Genomic DNA, 13,792 nt, shown 5'->3' with positions numbered 1-13,792 from the left:
TATAAACTTCGAGAACTAATGAGTAGAACTAAAGAATATATAATACCGATTATTAACCTTCGACCATTAACCTTCATAGACTTGAACACGGTTGACAAACCGTACATAGAAACTTTAGCAAATAGATACAGACAAGCAAAAGCTAAGGTAAAAATTTATAAAAACACTCCAGAATTTCCCACTACCAGAGGCGTCCGACAAGGAGACACTTACTTACTTACTTACTTAATCAGTAGAACCCATTTGTACCTTTCGGTGTTGGGCCGTTTACAATACAATTCATTAAATTACAATATTTGACAGTCTTCTGAGGTGTCCTAGCTATTAACGAACTTTCTCCATTCCTTCCTATTGGATGCCATCTGTGTTGCTTCCTGCCAAGTCTTACCCTTACTCTGCAGTATCTGCGAGATGTCACTGTTCCATTCTTTAATGGGTTTTTCTCTTCTGTTCTTCCCCATTGATTTGATATTCCACACTCTTTTTACTTGTCTATTATTGTCCATCCGGGTTAGATGTCCGAACCATGCCAATTTTTTCTCTTTGATTGACTCGAGTATCGGTTTGATTTTGAGTCTTTCTCTTATTTTTTCATTTCTGATTCTATCAGTTCTTTTTACTCCTATCGTTCTTTTGAGGTATTTCATCTCTGCTGCCTGAATTCTGCTCTGATGTCTTTTGTTTAATATCCAATTTTCTGCTCCATATGTCACTGTAGGTCTATATATTGTTTTGTATATTGTCATCTTGGTCTTTGTTGATATTTCTATGGTATTAAGGAATCCTTTATTTAGTGCTTGGAATAGTTTTCCTGTGTTTTCTATTCTGTTGTTAAGAGCATCCTCGATGTCTCCTTTGTTGTTGATTACTGTTCCTAAGTATTTGTATGAATTTGTCTGTATTATTTTTTGTTGGTCTATCATTACTTCTATTTCATCTTCCGTCCCTTGTTTCCAAGGAGACACAATATCACCAAAGCTCTTCACTGCAACTCTAGAAAATATATTCAGCAAAATGAACTGACAGAACAAAGAATATCCATTGATAGAGAATACCTCTTCCATCTAAGATTTGCAGGCGGCATCGTTCTGACTGCTAATATTCCCGCCGAACTTAAATGCAGCTAGCAATGAAGTTGGTCTAAAAATGAACTTAACAAAAACAAAAACCATGTACAACGAGATAGTTGATGTCAAGATGTAATAATAAACAGCACTGCACTTGAGACAGTAGACGAGTATGTATATCTGGGACAATTTATACATAAATCTGGCTCCTTAATTTCAGAAATCAACACAAGAATGAAACCAGCTTGGACATCTTTTGGTAGAAATGCTGTTATATTTAAATCAAAGATGTCAATCCACCTGAAGACAAAGGCATTCGATCAGTATATACTACCAATCATGACATACGGCTGCGAAACTTGGACACTAAAGAAAGAAATAATATCGAAACTCAAAGTCACTGAAAGGTCAGTGAAGCGATGCATGCTAGGTAAAACAAAGAGAGATCGAAAAAGAAAGGAATGGATCAGACAGAAAACCAAGATTATTGATGTAATCCATATAATTAAATCTTTAAAATGCCAGTGGGCGGGACATTTAGCGAGAAGGACTAACAATAGGACAATAGGTGGTCCACTAGAATTACGCTGTGATATCCAAGAGGCGTTAAGAGATCAAGAAGACGTCCAAATTTAAGATGGGACTATAACATAAGGAAACAAGCCGGTACAACGGCTTTTATCTTGTTCCAACAGTGAGGAGCAACTTCTTCTGATATTAAAGAACGCTGCTTCATGTTTATGATAGAAGACTACTGACTTCTTGTTAATAAATGAATAAATCTAATTTTAGTCTCTTTCTTCTTTCTGCCTTTATCTCACTAATCAATTTTTAAATATCTTTTGGAATAACTTACGAATTACAGTTTCCCAATCCTCTAAATATTCATTAACCTTCCAGAAATCATTTCACTACCAAAATATTTAATACTGTTTTAAAACATGTATAAAAATATCAACAATAACTACAAGGGTTTGGGTTTGGTTACAAGTTTCCGATAATTTATTCCTTCCTAAAATAAGTCATTCCTTTAAATATACATTATTCTTATATTACAAAATTATATGGTTCTGGTTGACCCAATAAGCTAATTAATAAAACTAAAGTGCTTTATGCGGAAGCTATCTTATTTCCTGTAATATATGTCGAATATATCCAGGAAATTCTATGAATTTTTTTATACGGGCGATTTGTGGAATAACAATTCGAATGTATTAATAATAGGCTGAGGAAGTGAACAATTATGGCCTTCAGGAAACCCAGATTTCAATCCTCTCGATTTTTATTTCCGAAGATACATAAAGTCACTCGTTTATATTAATCTTATTCTTAATACCATAAATGAATTGTGGCAAAGAATCATAATCTTAAATTTGCTGCACAATTATGGAGAACAGTATAGGAAAGAGAAAGAAGCCTGTATCCAAAGATTGAACTTGGGAGATTAAACGGACAGAATTATAACATAATTAATTGTCTTCCCAGAGAATCGTACGTTGAACATATATTTATTATCTAATACGCCCAGTGTTATTCCAGAATATTCACCCTGTACGTAGTGTTGTTTTTCAAGTGACGTAGAGTAACGTAATTTATGAGATTCCCCAGATTAGTCTTTTTTCGCAAACAAAACGAATAAGTACTTTTTTCGGCATGAAGCAAAGCTGCTTGACGTCCACAGGCCGCTGGCTGCTCTGCTACGAAATTCCTCGAGGATACGTGTGAAAATCCTTTTTTGTGTGAAGACGCTAAAACACGTACGTGGAAAAATAATCCTCGTGCCTTTTTCAGGCACCGAGAGCTCGACGAATTAAGTAGCCAGGTACATACAGAGTGAAAAAAGAACAATGATAAATCCTAATAGGATGTTTTTGCCTTGTACCGTGCTTCTCTCCAGAGAAAAATTTTGAGACATATATTAACATTGATTTTAGTAACTGTAGTAACATTCTTGCTTTAACTATTTTCTAAATCTGTATCTGTTTAATAATCCTTTTCGATATTTTTTATAATATATATATACCTATTACAAAAATGAATTTTTGAAATCTCCCTTTTTTTATTTATTCGATTAGATCTTTCTTCATTTGTTGTTGCTACCTAATAGTCTTCGTGAAGAAAATCTAAAATATTTACTATTAAGTTCAATATAACGAACTATCTATACTCCATTCCACGAATGATTATGACAATTTAAAAGCCCATTACCCAGCATTCACCGCATCTGAGTCTATAAGGTAAATTCCGTTCTTAAATCGTGAAACACGTTTCGAAATAAAAGAAAACCGAAGCTGAAGGCAAGAAGGCCATTTGTTGGAATCACCGGAACCGGCCATATCGGTGTACTTTCAAACGGCCACATTTTAAAGTTACGTTACGGAATGGATTCCCCATCGCTGCACCAGGGACGCTCCTATCAGCGGCGGGAACCACCAAGGGGTTTATCCGCAAAGGTTAAATGGAAAAGCTACTACGAAAATTATTGCGATGTCGTGAAGGTTTTAATCGGAAAAGTTAAGAAATACACCGCCGGGGAAATTGCTTGGGATAAAACTTTGATTTTACTAATAAAATAAACTAATACTATTTTTTTCTGGTTACATGATTTTGTTGCTAGTCATAAATATTTAACGTACAATTTTACTCGCAATACTGGGTCTTGCTCAAGTTAATTTTTAAATCTAGCTTGGCTGACGCAGAGGTTTAGTGTGCTTAACCAGAGGCTGAAACTGATATAAATAATAGGCTGTTCGATAAACTTTGCGGTTTGATAATAAAAACACAATTTTATGGCTTGAAATACACTTTAATATTCAGTATAGTCTTCCTGAACATCAATATACTTGTTTTAACGAGGTTCCAATTTATGAATTCCATCCCTAAAGTGGGAATCTGGAAAGGCTGCAAAATACGCTTCCACAGCCTTTAGGATCTTCTCATTTTGTGAAAAACGCTTTCCACGCATACATTTTTTAGGTATAGAAACAGATGGAAGTTATTAGGGGCCAAATTTGGTGAATGCGGTGGATGCTCCAACAATTCGGACTTTAATTCATGGATTTTATCCATTGTCAAAATTCTCATATGAGACGGTGCATTGTTCTGATGAAAAAGGATTCTTTTCTTCTGCAAACTGAATGTTTTCTCACGAATTGTTTTCGTTAGCTGATTTAAAAGGTTACAGAATTTACTGTTTTACCAGCTTGCAAGCAATCCACAAACGAAATTCCTTGCACATCCGAGTTCGTGTCCTGGCTAATTTCTGTGTCCCAGATGCTCAGTATATTTTCTTAATTTTTGTTTATATCCCATGTTTCGCTTCCGTACAGGACCGTGGAATGGATCACTGTTGGGCATAGTCTCAATTTTGCAGTCTTCAGTTGTGTTTTTTTTTATGTGGTCTGCCTAGTTTTCATATATTTTATTTTTTGCTCATTAATAATCAGTCTATACTGTTTAGCCTTTGCATCAAAGAGTTTAATACACTCTCATTATTACCTCCAGCAAGAAATTGAAGAGTATTGTGGACAGCGGATCTCCCTGCTTTAGTCCCCTTCTTATTCCAAATAAATTTTCCTGTTAAGGTCCTTTCTATCCTTACTCTATTGTCCATCTTCATTAAGGTCATTTGTACTAGTCTGATCATCTTTTCTGGAATTTCAAGTACTCTTAAAGCATGGTACAGACGCCTTCTTATCACAGAATCTTAAGCTTCTTTGAAAGGTATAAAGAGGACGTTTAGATTCCTGTTGCTCGTACGTACTACTCTAAATCATTTTTAACACAAATATTTGATCTATGGTGGCTTTGCCATTTTTGAATCCTCCCTGGTAATTACCACTGTTTGTTTAAGTGCCGTTCCAGTCCACTTCTTATGACTCTGACGTATACCGTGTATGTTAGATCCAGAAAAGTGATACCCCTGTAGTGTTAGCACACTACTTTATCTCCCTTTTTATGAATGGGACATACTATTGTCTCTCTCCATACTACCGGCATTTCCTCTGGCTCCCAGATTTTCGTCAGCAGGCTAGGTATTCGCGTTGTACTTCTCCTCCATGCTTGACTAGTTCTGCAAGAATACCATTGCTCCCTGCACTTTCATTGTTTTTTATGTTATATATGGTTTCTCTTATATCTTCCACGGTGGGAGTCTCCAAGACTCCATGGCATAATTTAATTAAAAGTAAATTTAATTAAAAGTCATTTTACACTTATTGAAAAACTGCTCACTTTGTATTATATGTATATTGATTTAAGTATATTAGGTGTAGTTTGTATCGAATATTATAAAGCATGAATCGAAAAGCTTTTTCGGGTCTCAAAAGATTGCAGGTTCTTTCATTTATCAATTTTTGTAGGTAATAATTAAATTAATTTACATTTTATGTAATCTTTTATTTTGATTTTTAAAGAATGCAATCTGTTTAGCAATAAGTTTATTGAAGATATAAATGTTTTTTGGAGCATGTAGGTAAACATGTCAGTTATAGTGATTTTGCTTATGCAATTTTTAGATACCTATGTGTACTGACTATTTTAGTCCTTTATAAGTCTCAGAGTAAGATTTATTGGCCTAACTTTTGCATTTTAGCTGTATTTAGTAGTTCTAGTTTTCTTTTTGTCAAACTATCTAATTGATATTTATCCTTGATATAAGTTGTAACCAAAGTATGAATATTGAAATGAAAGTTTTACATACATTCATATGAAGAGTACCAATATAATAAAAAAAATACGTTAGAAGCTAGTATTTCCGGAAATTACAAGTTCGTGGATATCAGTACAAGAATTTAGATTGCTTAAGATAAACACCGATCCTCGAAAGCAAACAACTCCTCATCGATGAGACAATTGGTTGACAGTTAAAAATAGTTATTTTAATTTTTTTATTGTACTTCATTGTACAAATAAATAAAACTGCAATATCCGTAGCACATAGCATATAATGCGCTTGATTTTTTCGAATCAGTTACACTACCTGTCTCATTTTTACTTTCCTCGTCTGTTTGTCGATAAATTTAACTTCGTGGAATTTGGACCTTTTACAAGAAAAGAATATTTATAATTAATATTAATTATTTTGTGTAATTTTGCCCTTTTGTATAATACATTTAATTTTTCGTTGCAAAAAAGAACTTTCCTGAACTTCTGCTAAGAAGACGATCCATCTCCCGGTTCGCTAATTGGTCGCCTGGTAAATAATTACCTCAAATTAGAAGCACTTTATTCTCGGAATTTTAATCCCAATTCCTCCCTTCTTGAAGGAATCCTCGCGACGACAGTGATTCGGCTCCGTCGTCCTGGATAAGGACGAAGGATAAGGATATCGAGTAACAAATCTGCCGACTTGGCCAATTTTCTAAATGATTCCCGCCCGCCTTCTACGCCGCCGACGACCAACATTTATCTTTCTCGCTTACACATCCATACCAGAAGGATTTTCGGAAAGGATTCGCACGGATTCGGGACTCCTGACCGCAGGAATCTTCGGATGACGGTCGCTGGTTGTCCGACACCCGGCTTACATTCGGGATTCATAAATCTTTCCGTGAGAGAATGTCATTTTTTGTATGCTTTCATTACCTAATGGCAATATTGCACTATGGTTTTACTACAGTATTATATAGGTCATTGCGCTTATGGCTTATCCAGAAATTTATTAGTAATATATGGTTAGGCAAAAAACTGGTTTTTGTGTTTCAAGTTTTGTTTGTGGTTTCTGAATTTCTTTCAAAATTTAGGTAAAAACAGTCGCTTTAAAATATTGTCATTACAATATTTTGATAACCATTTGTTTCAGAGGTCAATGTTTTAAAAAAATGTTATATCTAATCAAATCAACACGATTCCTAAAATATTTTGCAAAACATTTGTTTGATGGGTGGTGAAGAGATATTAAGATTTTGCGTTAATTACAAAATATTTGATAACCCAATAATAACCCAATGCGTGACAGCGCGATGTTATATAATGTTAAACAGACCAGTAGTCGCAAAACGCAACAGCGGAAAAATACCAGATGATGAAGGCAGTCTTGCTATAACCAAAGAAGATAAAAAGAAAGTATGGGTAGAATACTTGGAGAAACTTTTTCACTACCCACGACGTTAGAACAATACAAGCCCCTAAATCCTACCAGAAGAAATAACAGCAGCCGTCAGACAAAGTAAGAATTGCTGAAGCTATTAGATGCAGAACAAATAAAAATAATAACTGAAATATTTAATGAAATATACAAGGCAGGAAAAATACCAGTAGAGTGGCTCAAATCAGAGTTCGTACCATTGCCCAAAAAACCAGGAGCAAACAAAAATTTCGCCCAATCAGTTTGGATTTGTGAACGCCGTTGGTACAAGAGAAGCTTTATTTAGCGTGCAGGTATTGTTTTAGAAATGTAGATGCCAGCAGTGATGTTTTTGCATGCCTGATTGACTACAAGTAGGCTTTCGATAGAGTCAGGTATGAACAAATCATGAAAGTGCTAAAGAAGACAGAGATTGACGGAAGATACATAAAAATAATAGCTAACCTGTATTGGAATCAATTAGCGGTGCTCCGAATAGATAGAGAATATACAGATCAGGTCAAAATCAAAGGGAAGGTGAGACAGGGGTGTATAATTTCGCCACTGATATTCAATCTGTACTCGGAGCACATTTTTGAAGAGGCTCTAAAAGATATTGATGAAGACATCTCAATAAATGGGGTCAAGCTCAATTACCTGCGTTATGCAGATGATACAATAGTGTTTTCCAATATCATAGAAGGGCTGCAAAACTTATTGAACAAAATAACGGAAACAAGTAGAACATATGGACTGGATATAAACACCAGCAAAACCAAGCTAATAATCATCAGCAAGTAAAACATAACTGGAGCAAATCTGTATGTGAATCAAATGGGAATTGAACGTGTCTCACAGTACAACTACTTGGGAACTATAATCAATGAGTCGTGGGACAATACTTAAGAGATATGTCGCATCGAAAAAGCAAAAAGTGCATTCTTGACTATGAACTCTGTGTTCAAGAGCCATTACTTCACCCTAGAAACAAAAATAAGGCTCCTTAAACGTTACGTTTACTTAGTGCTTCTGTACGGAGTAGAAACGTGGACATTGAAGGCGGAAACTCTATCAAAACTTCAGGCTTTTGAGCTATACTTATATAGAAGGATCCTGAAGATACCATGGACAAACAAAGTCTTTTATGAAGAAGTACTACGGAGGATGAACACAACCGCGGATTTGGTCAACATCGTGAAGGGCCGTAAACTGCAGTACTTGGGACATATAATGAGAAATCAAGGCAGCTATGCAATTGCAAGCTACTCCAATGCATTTTGCAAGGTAAAATTGAAGGAAAAAGGGCCCCAGGACGAAGATAAATATCTTGGCTTGCTAACCTGAGAGCATGGTATAGAAAGAAATCAAACACAGCTATTTCGTATAGCAACCAACACGTCATCATAGCCAGAATGTTTGTCAACGTTGAGAACGGACAGGCACCCTAAGAAGAAGACCAGTAGTCGGTCATTATTTTAAACATTATTCATTCATTCTTTATGATATAATGATCATAATATATTAATATATTATAATACTTAATATATTAAGTAACATCAAATTTTTTCGTCTATATTACAACTAAAAAATCTATACATCACAAGCTTACAGGCAAGATGTAGTTGCTTAAGAAGTATCGTATATGTAAGATCAATGTTAAATTTTTTTAACTGGTAATGTAGATTAATAAAATTTTTGACATTGGAGTAAATAAATCCTGCATATTTTTCAGGAAAATGCAGTACAGTACCATTTTTTTCCTTTTTTTTAAGAAAACTTGTCAGACGATCTGCGTCTTTTTGCACTTGAATAAACCATTGCCTCTCTTAAAACTGTCGAGTTACAAACTCAACTTGAAACAGAAGGCAATTTAGTCTTACAGGAACATCTTTTACATTTCCAACAGGATACTATACTTCATTATTCTCTTTCCGTCCAGCAGGGGTTAAACGGGATGAATTGGCAGATGGGAAGCAAATGAAAAATTGATTTTCTTTTTGATTTTTTATATTATTTACTGAACTGCAGATAGTTATATGAGAAGCTTTCGAATTTCCACCCTCTATTTTACACACGTGGGAACAGTATACAACGTCGTTTGCTTGGTAGCATGTTCATTTTCATCAAGTTTTAAATTAAAATAATTCGCCTGAACAAATTCTATGTACGTAGTTGAGAAATGAGAACGAATCCTCTAAATTTACTTGTTAAAAGTTTACTAATTATTTATACGTTATATAACAGTTGTACAGGAACTTTTTAGCACTGGATCGTAATAGTGATGATATATAAACAAAAAAATTATATGTTTTCACGAAAACTAAGGATCAATGGCACGAAAGAGACGAAACACATACGGAAAATTGTTGATGATATTATTTTAGTTAAAGCAATGAAAAAGAACGATCAAAGTAAAAAAAAATGAAACATACAAAAAAATATACAAAATACAAATATATAAAAAAATGAAATATACAAAAGGTAGAGAAAGGAATCAAAACAAACAAGTAATCAGGAAATATATCAGTTCAACTGATACAAAACGGGAAAGACAGAAATATTTTACTGAATGAAGCGAATAACGTAACAAATAAAAAAATGAATAAAATGTAGAATACTTTATACAGATAACGACATTGTTTTGTTGACCATAGGAATTAAGATTTATTGCATTCCCATGTTTAGAGTATATTTATTATAATGCTCTAAAACTAATTTTTTGGTTATTTTTTAGCCTTAATAGCAATATAAATAAATAAGTAAATAAGTATTATGCTTTATTGTCACTGAAAATTGTACAAATTTTATGGACAAATCTTATAACAATAAGACAAGAAAGAAGAAAAAAAATCAGAATAAGAATCATTTGTACTTTTAAATAAAAAAGAACAATAACATTCTTCCAAACTTAAACATAAAACATACTACCTAATTAAGAACTTACAAACTTCGTAAAATGTGCCTAACAAAAAATAAAAATTAGGAAAGCAGATTAATGAATTAAGGGCTCAAATATTCCACCTCCTTGTGCTAAACAGTAACCAAATCTGTCATACAGATTTCTCCTCATATTTTGGAGTAGGGCTGGTGTAATGCTTGCAGAGAAATGAAGTATTTTTGCACTTAATTCGACTAGGTTTGTGGCCCTTTTAAACTGATGCCTATAAATGTTTTCTTTGAGAAAACCCCAAAAAAAGAAATCGTTAGGTGCTAAGTCACAGGATCTAACGGGCCATTTAATTGTACCACGTGTACTTATCAGTCGATCAGCAAACGTTTGATTGAGGAAGTCAATAGTTGCTCTAGAGTTGTGAGACGAACACCCATTCTGTTGGAAATAAACTTCCTGAAAATTAACAGGAAGGCGTCGAACTGTAAAAGTTGTAAATATTTGGGCCCGTTTAGGTTTCCATCGATAATAAATGGACCGACAATATGGTCGCCTAACATCTCCGTCCAAACATTTAATTTTTGCTGCGTTCGCACTGCAACACTGAGGTGCTTATTTTTCCGAGAATAATACCTTGCAACGGATGGATTGTGTCTTTTATGTAATGAAAATAAAGATTCGTCAGAAAATAAAATATTTTTTAAAAAGTGTACATTTTCATTCTGTTTATCTAACATAAATTCACAAAGCTCCATCCGTCTAAAATTATCTTCCGGAAACAGTTTTTGTGTTGGTTTTATCTTAAAACAGTGATACCCATTCCTTTTGGGAACTCGCTGGACAGTTCGAGCATTCACGTTAACTTCTCTAGCAATTTGTACACTGTTGCAGGGTTCACTAGCTTCCACAAAAGCACAAATATTAAGATACCTATTTTGACGTTCCTCATCGACAGGTCTAACACGTGGTTCATAACCTTCGTGACACTTTTTACAACTGTTTACACATCCCGAAGTTTGAAAATGTTTAATGGTATTTTTAACTGTCGTAACATTTGGTGGAGGTCTATTTTCAAAGGCAACAATAAATAAATCAATTACTTCGCGTATCGAATGACCCTGAAAGTACCATTTTACATGTTGCACTTTTTCTTGGACGGTATTCAACGTAATAGACATTTTATTAATTATTTGTTTATTCTTTCAGAACTTTGTTTGAAATTTTTAATGTCAATGTGACAATTATGACAATTTGTACCTACTGTGAAATGAATATAGAGGTGGAAACGTGTAACATGTCACAGCGATTGCCATTGTGTTGTATGGTCAATAAAACAATGTCGTGATCTGTATATATTTGACATATATATTTTTGGGTTTTGGATACGCTCGAGCTTAAGTTTTATCGCGGTACTTCACTACTTAAAATAAATTAGACTGCCTATATATTGCAATATCCTGAAGAAAGCGCGATAATAATAAATTTCAAACAGGAAGCATTGTATTGCATAAAGAAAAGGAAATACATAATACCGTAAATTATTCTTTGCACGCTACTACAATAGAGTACATAATACTTTTCCATTGTAAATCGAGAAGAATGGACAAACGGCACTAAATTTATACATCGATATTAATACTTGATGACAATTATTGACGGTGAATAGCGTTTACATCAACCTATCTATACAGTGATGAGTGTCTTACCACCCGGCAAAATAGCATAAAGGATAGAAGACAGATTAAGTTGTGAGATAGTATGAGATAAAGCTAGTTCTTGACGTGGCTATTTCACTTCAGTCATAATTATACAGATGACCTCGAAAATATTTTATTTTAATAATTTCTGATGTTAGAATAAATGATTGAATAAATTAAGATATATTATAGTAAAAAACATTAATTATTAGCGATTTTAAATTATTAATTTTTAAGTTTATTTAATAATAAAAATAACTTAACTGAAATATTTGATTAAACTAAAGGTAGGTATGTTCTATCCTAAAACAATTGTGTGTGTGGAATTGGCGTAATAGTTAGAGACGTGGTCTAGTGACAAGAAGATTGGAGGTTCAATTCACACCAAGGATAAAATTTTTGTTTTATTCAATCAAAAAATAATAGAAAATATGATACATATTAGGTAAAAAGTTTTCGAAAAACTCATTATTTACAATTTATTCTTATTCCAATGTTAAAAAATAGAAATACAAAATAATTCAATTTCAGTTTTACAGTCTTCAGTTGTGATTGCAAAATAATCCGGTTAAGACTGTTTAATGCCAAATCCATCACTAAATTCTCAGTGTTAATATCAATTCCTCTGTACAGGTAATGATTTTCAAAACAATTAACAACATTGTAATGGATGCGCGCGAATAGCTGCCTGCTTTACAGCTAACCAAATCATCAAGCCATCAAAAATAATAACATACCGAGAAGTATTTTTGCACAGTAAACAGAAACTTTTTATTGAAAAAACAATTCGTGAAAATGCTTTTAACGGTCGAGGAAAAAGTGCAAATTGTTGTCTGGTATGTGAATGGATTATCAGACAACATGATTAGACAACAATTTGTAAATATGTTTCCAAATAGGCCGGCTCCAGCACGATCAACAAATCAATCTATTATACGTAATTTTTTTACTTATGGATCCGTGTTCACTCCAAGAGGAGTTCGTAGACGAAGGGAGGTAAATCCAGATTTGGAACTAAGGGACACTTTGATTTGTGCAAGTATTGAGCAAAATCCTACCCAATCAACATCTCGTCTCGGAGATCAATATGGAATTTCAAGATTAGTAGGTCAAGTAGTAATCAAGTAGGTAAAATTTTGAAAAGACATGGATACCGTCCCTATAAACTTCATAAATCCAACGAACAATTCCCTGGGGATCAATATAGACGTTTAGAATTTTGTCAAACTGCAATAGAAATGTCACATCAAGACGAACATTTTTTAGAGAACGTTTTGTTTACCGATGAATGTACGTTTTCATTGCAGGGCCGTCACAATTCAATGAATGCTCGGTATTGGTCTCGAGGAAATCCTCGTCAGATTTATGTCGCTCGTACCCAGCGTCCTCGAAAAGTAAATGTTTGGGGAGGCATAATAGGGAATCATGTCATTGGTCCATTTTTTATAGACGGTATGTTGACTGGGCGGAAATACTTGGAACTTCTGCAAAATCAAATTGTCCCAGCCCTTCGTAATTTACCAATACCTTTCGATTCCATATGGTTTCAACACGATGGTTGTCCCGCACATAATTCTCGCATCTTCAGTGAATATCTCAGTGCGACTTTTCCTAATCGATTGATTAGTGGCCACGGAGATATTTTTTGGCCTGCAAGATCACCTGATCTTGCACCTTGTGATTTTTTTATGTGGGGATATATCAAGACCAAGTTATATGGAATTGAAGACGATAGGCCTAATTCTCTCCAAGAATTAAGACAAAAGATCTCTGATTCAATGAGAGGTATTAGTCCAGAAACATTAACTAATGTTAGACGAAACTTTTATAATAGATTGGGTTATTGTTCTGCTGCTAATGGAGGCTTATTCGAACATTTATTGTAAATACATTTCATTAGAATAATTTTTTTTTTATTTTTATAGAATTTCTACCTATTTAAATATTTTTTGAAGTACATTTATTTAGAACGTTCTTTTATGTTTGAAGAATTATTACTATATTTTCGAAAGTACGACATTGTTTTTTTAATAAGATTTTCATGTTTTACTATAAATACTTCTAATAAAAA

General features: G+C 33.8%; 2 protein-coding genes across 3 annotated transcripts in view; one reads left to right on the top strand and one right to left on the bottom strand.

Annotated features, from left to right (window-relative positions):
• clos (closca) overlaps positions 1-13,792 on the bottom strand; it is a 418,696-nt gene that overhangs the window by 48,325 nt on the left and 356,579 nt on the right. The gene's annotated exons all lie outside the window — the stretch shown is intronic.
• Positions 1-13,792, top strand: part of LOC140447486 (RWD domain-containing protein 2A) — a 409,818-nt gene that overhangs the window by 58,015 nt on the left and 338,011 nt on the right. The window lies entirely within an intron of this gene.

This window comes from Diabrotica undecimpunctata, chromosome 8, assembly GCF_040954645.1.
Source record: "Diabrotica undecimpunctata isolate CICGRU chromosome 8, icDiaUnde3, whole genome shotgun sequence".
Lineage (NCBI taxonomy): Eukaryota > Metazoa > Arthropoda > Insecta > Coleoptera > Chrysomelidae > Diabrotica > Diabrotica undecimpunctata.
The sequence above is the reverse complement of the archived record's forward strand: the minus strand, read 5'-3'. Positions and strand labels throughout refer to the sequence as shown.